A 10570-nucleotide genomic window follows, 5' to 3' on the forward strand; every position below is an offset into this window, starting at 1 on the left:
TTTTCTACAGGAGCAATCTGGGACTCAAAAGGCACTAAATAACTTGACCAGGTCTAATTAACTAAAAAAAGTCTTCCATTAGGACACTACTTATAAGAATAAGCACATGTATATTTTAAATTTATGGTCAGTAAAATAAAAGTTAATTAAAAGCCAATCAAACCCAACATATATAATTGGTGACCTTGAAATGTAAGGAGGGTTATTAATTTAATCAGTATGTAACAAAGGCCTCAGAGTTTGTGTACGTGTGTGTGAGAGAAATAACACTTTGAATACTCTGGTGATTTGAGTATCTGAAAGCACAGCAATTAGGCACCCTGCCTAATTGGATTCCCCATTAGAACTCCACATGTAAATTAATGGACCATACACGCCCCTCATCTAGAAGGTCAGCTTACAAACACTGTAAGCATAATCTTTCAGACTTCTTCACATACCAAACAGGTACGACAGGTTGAACTCCCCCTGCTCTCTGCTCTACCCGGGACAAAATGAGGAGCTCAGCCTTTTTTCACACTCCTGCGTTTGCTGAGGCTCAACAAGGAAAATCAGCCTGGCCTCAGAAGGTAGGGCCAACCCAGGTAGCTTCAGTGTTGAAAACAGTATTTAAAATTATACTGAAAAGGAATTTAGGGGCACCTGGGTGGCTCAGTCGGTTAAGCCCCTGCCTTCTGCTCAGCTCATGATCCCAGGATCCGGAATCGAGTCCCACACTGGACTCCTTGCTCAGCGGGGAGCCTGCTTCTCCCTCTCCCTCTGCCTGCCGCTCCCCCTGCTTGTGCTCTCTTTCTCTCTCTGACAAAGAAATAAAAAATCTTATTAAAAAAAAAGAAAAGAAATTTATGCCAGAGTGAGGTAGACGGACAATCATTTTCTGTTCACCCATCTGACAATGCAGGTGTGACTGAAACAACAGATTTTCTAGGCACACTTGCACTGAGAGATCAGTTTAGCTATTAGCCAACTGTATGGCTTTTGGTAAATTCCTTAACTCCTCTGAGCCTCAGTTTTCTCATCTGTCAAGTAGGCAGGCATTTCAATAGTTACTGCACTGGATAAAATGAATAAACAGGAAAAGAACATTGCCCTCAAGGTTCCACAGAGTTAAGCTATACAGCTTTAAGAATTAAAGTAACTTTGAGCTCGCTTGCTCGCTCGCGCTACCTGCCCACCGCCCGCCGTTCTTCCTCAGTTCTCCCGTTAGTCTGCTGCCCTCTCCTCAGCCATGGCTGCCATCTGGAAGAAACTGGTGATTGTTGGTGATGGGGCCTGTGGCAAGACTTGTTTGCTCATCGTCTTTAGCAAGGACCAGTTCCCAGAGGTGTATGTACCCACGGTGTTTGAGAACTATGTGGCAGATATTGAAGTTGATGGAAAGCAGGTAGAGTTGGCTTTGTGGGATACAGCTGGGCAGGAAGATTATGATCGCTTGAGGCCTCTCTCCTATCCGGACACTGATGTTATACTGATGTATTTCTCCATTGACAGCCCTGATAGTTTAGAAAACATCCCAGAAAAACGGACCCCGGAAGTCAAGCACTTCTGTCCCAACATGCCCATCATCCTGGTTGGGAACAAGAAGGATCTTTGGAATGATGAGCACACAAGGCAGGAGTTAGCCAAGATGAAGCAGGAGCTGGTGAAACGGGAAGAAGGCAGAGATAGGCAAACAGGATTGGCGCTTTTGGTTACATGGAGTGTTCAGCAAAGACCAAAGATGGAGTGAGGGAGGTTTTTGAAATGGCCATGAGAGCTGCTCTGCAAGCCAGACGTGGAAAGAAAAAATCTGGGTGCCTTGTCTTATGAAACCCTGCTGCAAGTACAGCCCTCATGGGTTAATTTTGAAGTGCTGTTTATTAATCTTAGTGTATGATTACTGGCCTTTTTTTAATTTATCTATAATTTACCTAAGATTACAAATCAGAAGTCATCTTGCTACCAGTATTTAGAAGCCAACCATGATTATTAATGATGTCCAACCCACCCGACCACCGGGGTCATCCTGACACCGCTCTAACAGCCCTCCTCTGCACTCCCACCTGACACACCAGATGCTAATTCAAGGAATTTCTTAACTTCTTGCTTCTTTCTAGAAAGAGAAACAGTTGGTAACTTTTGTGAATTAGGCTGTAACTACTTTACAACTAACATGTCCTGCCTGCCATCTGTCAGCTCCAATGTACTCTGGTGAGTCCCTACTTCAGAGCTTTACTCCTTAAGAGATTTTATTGGCATAGCTCTGTGATGGGCACCCAGCTTTTTGAAAATGCTCATCCAGAAAGCCCCAAGTCCATGCAGCTGTGACAGTTACAGTTCTGTGGTTTCATGTTAGTTACCTCATAGGTACTGTGTAATTAGTGCCACTTAATGTATGTTACCAAAAAATAAATATATCTGCCCCAGACTAGATGTAGTATTTTTTGTATAATTGGTTTTCCTAATACTGATATCTGTCATCCCTGCAGAAAGTGTATTGGTTTTTTAAAAAAGAAAGTATATTTGAAAATAAGGTCAGATGGAAAATTCGTTTTTAAAATTCCTGTTTTGTCAGCTTCTCTGATAAAAAAGATGGCCCATATCACCTGTTTTTGGCCCCACATATCCCAGTACCCGCTCCACAGAGCCGGGCTAAATAAATAGGAATTTGGTTTCATGCCTGAGGCACTTTGACGCTTCAGAAGGTGGCATGACCTGTCTCACCCGGACTGCAGGGTCTGGCTCTAGTTCACAGTGCTCTTTTTCCTCACTGTATCCAGGTTCCCTCCCACAGGAGCCACCAGTTCTCTTGGGTGGCACTCTTTATTCTCTCCAGCTGACTGAACTTTTTTTCTGTACCAGTTAATTTTTCCAACTACTAATAGAATAAAGGCAGTTTTCTTAAAAAAAGAAAAAAAGAATTAAAGTAACTATGAAATTTGGAAACAATCAAAATATTCTAAAATGGGGAATTGACTGGATAATTTCTGGCAAATCACTATAGTGGATCAAGAGCAACAACAAGAATAGAATATGATCCCTTTTGGGTTTCTTATTATGCCTTGCAAAGAAGTACTCAAACTAAATCACAGGGGTATCTGAGAACCCAAGGAGAGAATGTACTCTTTTATTCATTCACTCAATGACTGTTAAGTCCCCGCTATGTATCTGGTTTATTGTAGGTATAAACTGAAGTGTCAAAAATGTCCGCCATCTTGATGCTAATACTCCAGGCTGGGAGACAGACCACAAACATAATAAGTACATTGTAAAGTACATTATAAGGTAGTAAGTGATATGGAAAAATAAAGAAGGGGGAAAGGAGTGGTGAGAGAAGACAGAGATGGGAGTTGGAATTTTCAAAGAGAGTCCAAAAGAGAACTCACTAAGGTGACATTAACAAAGTCTTGAAAGAGGTGGAGAGGTTACTATTGTGAATATCTATGGAAAGAACATTCCAGGCAGAGGAAATATATATCTGAAAGTGCTAAAATTAAAAGGTTCTATACGAATATACACAGAAATGGAGCACCAGAAGTATCATCTAAACCTACCTATGTCAGTCAGTCCATAAACATGAAGCCCAGAGTGATTCAATGACCCGTATGTTCCAAATTGCACAGCTAGCTTCATGGCAGAGACCCAGTCTTACATGACTCCTGACTTTTGATCAAGCTCTTTCCACCAAAATGTAATTATTACATTCTCTCCGCATTTATTATGTAAAACTCATTCTCCTTCTTTGATGGATATCTGGGCATTATAAGCCCATATCTGTAAGAGGGAAAATAGTGTATTCAAATAAATAACAACTTATTTGGCTTGAAACATCTGTCTAAGAACTCAAAAGGCAACTTTGGTGTTTAGTGCAATTCACTGGAAGCTAAGGAGTAAGACAGAGATACCCACCTATTGCTGCCTTGACCTCATTAAATGCTGACATCTCCTAAGATTAAAGGATCACTAAGGTCTCAGAATCCCCATATCCCTGATGAGTAACTATTCCTATTTTCTAGCAGTTGAGATGTACCAGCAAAAATATAATCTTCCATTTCAAAGACAAATGCATCTATACGAAACAGTGTGAGCCCTCAATTTAGTCTGGCAAAAACACATTTCAGTAGAATTGTGAGTATTTGAGAGTCTCACTAAATTACCTAAAAAATTATTTTCTTCCTAGCTGAAGGCATATTCCAAGCAGAGAAAAAGAAGATAGAAGGAAACATTCACTGAGGGCCCTACAGTCAGGTATGGCCTTCAATTCCTCACAACAATCCTACGATAATGGCCTTGTCTGCCTGTCCCATTTCACAGGTAAGGAAATTGAGGCCCAGATTATGCAGTTGGCCCAAGGTCACCTAAATAAGAAACAGAACAAGGGCTAAAAGTGAGATTCCTCCAGCTTGGCAAAAGCATAGGGGCCAAGATAAGGTTATGGATTTTATTCTTATAACAGCCATTGTGTCCACACATTGGAAGAGAATAGAATGCTCACAGAGGAGTCCGAAAAAAGATTGATAAGATCAAGTTGTTAATACATATCCAAAAGAGAAAGACACATAAAGAACAAAATTGTGTTGAAAGATAGATTTCAATAGAATCATACATAGAATATGAAGAATCCACTCCCAAGAAGCTCTGAACCTAGGTAATTAATGAGGAAAGAGCAGAACAGACAACTGTGATTGCAGTGCCAAACCAGATCAGCAGACAGTCAAAGCTGATTTGAAGAGGAAGAAGAAGGAGGAGGAGGAGGAGGAGGAAGAAACAAGAACAACAAAAACAGGAGGAGGAGGAAGAGGAGGGAAAGGAAGCACTGCAATAACAATAAAAATAGGGATATACATGTTGGAGAAAGAGATGGAAAAAAATATTTTTCAGTGCCCTTGCATCCATATAAAATATATCTAAAAATAAATTTTTCAAAGGCCTTCCATCACAAACATCACAAGGGTAGTCTTTATGAATTTGACCTGGAGCCACAGTGCGCAATATGGTACCACTAGCCACATATGGACATTTAATTTAAATTTAAATTAATTAAAATTTTTTAAAATTTAAAATTCAGTTCCTCACTCAAACTACTATAGTTTTCAAGTGCTCAATAACTACAGATGTCTAGCGGCCACTGTAATGAGCTGTGCAGATGGATAGGTAGATTGTCATCACTGTAAAAAGTTTTATTGGACATTTATATAGTCTTCTCACAAAATCTAGTCAAATTGTGATTCTATAAACACCTAGCACAGCCCTTTGCATACAGTAGATGCTGTATGGTGGAATTGCATTAAGCTGGATTTAGAATAAGTAGGAAAGATAGGTAGGGGGGTGTATTTGTAGGAAGAAAACACCTGCCACTGAAATGTTGTTAAATTGATTTATAACTGCAAATGGGTTTGGTAATAAAACTTTCATCCTGAGTTCTCAATTTATGCTTTTTGTGGAAATTCATTGCTGTTTCTATTGTGATTTCTGTAACTTAGAACTTCTATTTGTTTGAAAACAAGGCCAAGCAAAGTAAAAATGTACAGCTATACCTTTCTTGGGTCAAGAATCCAATACATGTTCTTTCTACAGAAAGATTACAGGCTATCTGTCTTCTGTGTGACTTTAGGCAAGTCTCTGCTCAGTTTCCGCTCCCCTTGTCCACCTTACAAGGTTGATGTGAAAAACAAGTAAGATTAATACGTGAAAGCACATTGAAGTTCATATATATTTTTTTAATTCTTATTGTAATTTTGGGGGCAAGCAGTGAAGTTGCCTATAAATCAACTGTTGGAGGTTGGTATGGCTAAAAATATTAAAAGCCTTTCCCAGGCTAATAATTAACTTAGTTGTTCTGTTGCTTATCAAATTGAAACACCTGTCTTTTCTGTTAATGTTTAAATTCACTTGAGAGATGTCATTTATGTTTGTTTTGTTCTAATGAAAACACTGGAGCCTGGGTCCATTATCCCCTCCCCCTACCACCTGCTCCTGACTCTTCTTCTCCTGCCTCTGCTCTGGTCTCAAAACTATGCTTGTCTTCACCCAGCATCTTTAGGAACAATAAAAAGTTTGAATCCAGAGATGAACAAAGACATCCACAGACAAATAGAAAAAGCACTTTTTAAAGGATTTATTTGACAAGGAAAAGGAAGAAATTTTATTACTGACTCATAACATTCAACCTCAATATTATTATTCTGATGAAGTTACCATCATGATTAGTATGTCTAACCTATTTTATTTAGGTCCCCTATTGATACATCTGATATATTTATATTTATATTTAAATTTCATTTTATCTTACCCTTTTTATTTTCAAAGCAATTGAGAGTCAGCTAAGCATTTTCACATTTATTATTTCATGTGAATCTCTCAGCTACCTCCTAAGATTGGTCAGGGAAGTACTTCTATCTCAGTTTTTCCCTAGGCTCAGAGAGGTGGAGTGATTTGCCCAAAGTGACACAGGCTGGTACATGACACAGCTGGAACCCAGTCTCACTGATGTTATCCAAGCTGACTTCCAAATGACTCTGTCTGGAAACCAGTATATATGTTATTTGTCTGCCAGTTGCCTTACACCTTCCAGTGTTACCTCTTCATTAAGTCTCTGTAAATTATTGTTTTCTGTTATAAAACTTATAAAGCTATGAAAGCATTAAGTTTAAAAATACTAAAACAAAAAACAAAATTTTCTGTTTTTCTAGGTCACCTACTTTTCATGCTAACCATGTATTGCAAAATAACCTGTAAATGCCAACCAGAAATAGAAGTTCACAGAGGCCTCCATCAATATAGAGGTAAAAAACCTTCACGGGAACCTAAAATCAAATCAGTCTGTAGTGTGAGAGGGTGTTTTGCTATGAAGATTTTTTTTTTTCTATTCAGGCTAAAAAGATCAAAATACTGTAGACAAGATAAATTTACAGGAAATGGAAATAAGGTTACCAACTGACACTTGGCACAGAAATACCACGAGCTCCATCAGCACACATACACACACACAAAATGGAATTATTCATAAGGCTGACTTTTCAAACACCTTTTTATCGATTTTTGTTGGAAAACAGCCTTTCAGCCACGGCAAATAGTACCACAAATAAGTTCGCCTGGGAGGGAATTGTGCTCTGACAAAACTCTTTTTGCCTTCAGTGAGCCCATAAAACTGGAATGCAAAAAGTGGGCAGAACTCCTACTGAGCTATGAGATGAGACAATGCGGCATGTGGGCAGGGCAGGAGATTTGGAGTCAGAAGAATTAGCTCTAATAATTAAAAATTGAGCTGTTTTAGTACTGCTACAGAAGTAAGTAAAGCTATACAAAAGAACACACATACAGCAAAGCATTTGAAGGTTGGAAAATGGATTTGACTGATAGAATAACTCATAATGAAAAAGCTCCCTCCAAAACCATCCTGTTTTTGGTAAGGTGCCTACATTTTTCATCCTTTCAGCTAGGATAAAATAATTTATAATCCAAGAAAACAGTTTTGCTCAGCAGCTGTTAGTAGTGATGAGTTTGGTCACCCATATCTCTCCAGAGGAAATGTCTTTTTATTATTTTGCTACCCACAAAGGTATTTTCCCATGACTTTAAATGATCAACAATTCTGTAGATTTTCTTTGGCATGATTTGGATGATATTTCTAAGGTTTTCTCAAGCTCTTACTCAGATTAGAGTTGCCTGCCAACTAATTTCTTGGGTCTTGTTTATTGTGACATGAAAACATATTCGTAAATGTGTGGGACTGATTGTCATAGGCCTGGGTTTGACAGCTACTCTTGAAATCACCTGCCCCTGTACTATTTTGCTATAACAGCCAACTGGGCTACTCAGAACAGATAGAAGAATAAACCCTTTTGTAGGCTTTGCTGACCCCAACTTGAGATGACTTCTAAGACTGTCACAGTGACACCACTGTGACAGGATTAAGTCATGAAACTCACAAAGGCCCATTTTTCTCATTTTGAAAGTGGGGTTATTGCTGTGTTCAACCCACACCCGGAATTTCTCCACTCCTCCCACTTCATTCATTTCCTCTCCCTAATTTTGCATGTATTCACCTCCCCCAATAAAATTATAAATTAGTGTTTAGACAGGGAGAACAAGACTCTATTTTACTTCTCTTTGCCTACATACATTTCAGTGATTAGCACTATTTGCAAACAGTGTTTGTATTAAATGTTTATTAAATGAATAAGTGCATGAAATATTGCTGTGACTTTGGATAACAAGCCTCTGTCTCTGTGTCATAGTTTTTCCAGATTATTTAAATAAAGATGTAGAGGTGGTATAGTATGATGATTAAGAGTGTGGAATCTGGGACCAGAGACAAAAGGTTGAAATGCTACATCTGCTGTATGACCTTGGACAAATTACTTAACACCTCTGAGCTTCAAAATCCTCATCTGTAAAATGGAGATGATAATACCAATAGAAATTGTTCTGAGAATTAAATGCAATAATGTGTGTACAACATGTAGCATAAAGCATAGTTTTATAGTAGTAGAGTAATAATATAATTTAAAAGTTACTTTTTTTCAGGCTCTAACATACTCTAAATATATGTTTTCATCAAAAGGATCTTCCATTAGGGTTGGGGAAAAGATGGTGGAGGAGTAGGGGACCCTCTTCCAACAGGTCCCTGGAGCTGAGCTGGATATCAACCAGTTCACTCTGAACACCCACGAAATCACCCTGAGATATAAGAAGATAGATCTGGATCTCTACAAACAGAATATCGCAGGCAGTTAGTATCGAGATACGAAGTGGGGAGCCGTGATTCTGCAGGCAGAAATTGGAGGATAAACGGAAGGGGGAGGAAGCCGAGCAGGTCTGATCCTACACCGCCGGTGAGCAATAGCCTCCCACATTGGGGAAGGGGCAAAGACTCGCAGACCAGTACTGGCAGGGAAAGGACTTTAGGGCAGCCCCTCAGATGGAAACCCAGAGCAGCAGGGCCAAACGTGGGAACTGGGGGCGGGTGGCAGTTTTAGAAGCAAAAAGAGCAGAAATGGGCCCCGACCTGGAGGTGAGGACTGGGAGCACTGCTGAGGGGCACACACCACAGGATGCTGCAGTTTATAGCAGCACAGACAGAAACGGAGATAGTGTGGCCTGGAGAGCTCACTGAAGAACAGTCTGCAATCTCTCTGCTCTGAGGCAGAGGTTGGAAATGGTCTCTTCTGCTCTGACTCCCGAAATAGACACGGAAAGCCACCAGGGAAAGCCGCCAGAGAACAAAAGCCCCAAAAAACCGGTTTTCACTGAGCACATCCCCTGCCACAGGGGGCAGGGCAACTCTGCCCAAAGAGGGTTGCCTAAGTAACAGCTAGGCAGGGCCTCCCCCAGAAGACAGGCTGGGAGAATAAGAGGCCAGTAACCCTAAGGCCCCCAGAAAACGGGTGCATCTTGCTTGGGTTATGGTCAATAATATGGACTCTAATCATTCCCTCAACCACCCCTCAACAGAATGACTAGGAGGAGGAACCTCCAAAATAGAGACTATGACTTATGCACCAGATTTACAAATGGATGCAGATATAACCAAGATGTCAAAGATGGAATTCAGGCTAGCAACTGTGAAGACAATAGCTAGAATGGAGAAATCAATTAATGGCAATATAGAGTCTCTAAGGGCAGAAATGAAAGCCGAATTGGCAGGACATAAAAATGCTATCAATGAGATCCAATCCAATCTAGATAATCTAACAGCTAGGGTAAGTAAGGCAGAAGAACGAATTAGTGACCTAAAAGAGCAATTAATTAAAAAAAGGGAAAAGAGGAGGCCAGGGGAAAACAACTCAGAATCCATGAAAATAGAATCAGAGAAATAAGTGACACCATGAAACGTTCTAATGTCAGAATTATTGGAATCCCTGAGGGGGTGGAGAGAAAGAGAGGACTAGAAAATATATTTAAGCAAATCATAGCTGAGAAATTCCCTAATCTGGGGAATGAAACAAATATTCCTGTCCTAGAGGCAGAGAGGACCCCCCCCCCCCACCAAGATCAAGGAAAACAGGCCAACACCCCGGCATGTAATAGTAAAACTTGCAAATCTTACAACCAAGGAAACCATCTTAAGGGCAGTTAGGGGGAAGAGATTCCTTACGTACAGAGGGAGGAACATCAGAATAACGTCAGACCTATCCACAGAGACCTGGCAAGCCAGAAAGACCTGGTAAGATATATTGAGAGTACTAAATGAGAAGAACATGCAGCCAAAAATACTTTATCTGGCAAGGCTGTCATTTAGAATAGATGGAGAGATGCAGAGCTTCCAAGACCGGCAGAAACTGAAAGAATAAGTGACCACTAAGCTGGCCCTGCAAGAAATATTAAGAGGGGTTCTATATGAGGAGAAAGACCCCAAGAATGATCTACAACAGAAATTTACAGGGAAAATCTATAAAAACAACATCTTCATAGGCAACATGATGACAAAAAATTCATATCTTTCAGTAATCACTTTCAACGTGAATGGCCTAAATGCTCCCATAAAACAGCACAGGGTTGTGGACTGGATAAAAAGACAGGACCCATCCATATGCTGTCTACAAGAGACTCATTTTGAACCTAAAGATACATCCACTCTGAAAGTGAA

The 10570-nt window shown here is 40.0% G+C and overlaps 1 pseudogene; it reads left to right on the top strand.

The window, feature by feature from the left end:
- Positions 1-1198: 1198 nt before the first annotated feature.
- LOC118010281 lies at positions 1199-1997 on the top strand (annotated as a pseudogene).
- The last annotated feature ends 8573 nt before the right edge of the window (positions 1998-10570 follow it).

This window comes from Mirounga leonina, unplaced genomic scaffold (genome assembly GCF_011800145.1).
Source record: "Mirounga leonina isolate KUSES-001 unplaced genomic scaffold, KU_Mleo_1.0 Mir_129, whole genome shotgun sequence".
Classification (NCBI taxonomy): domain Eukaryota; kingdom Metazoa; phylum Chordata; class Mammalia; order Carnivora; family Phocidae; genus Mirounga; species Mirounga leonina.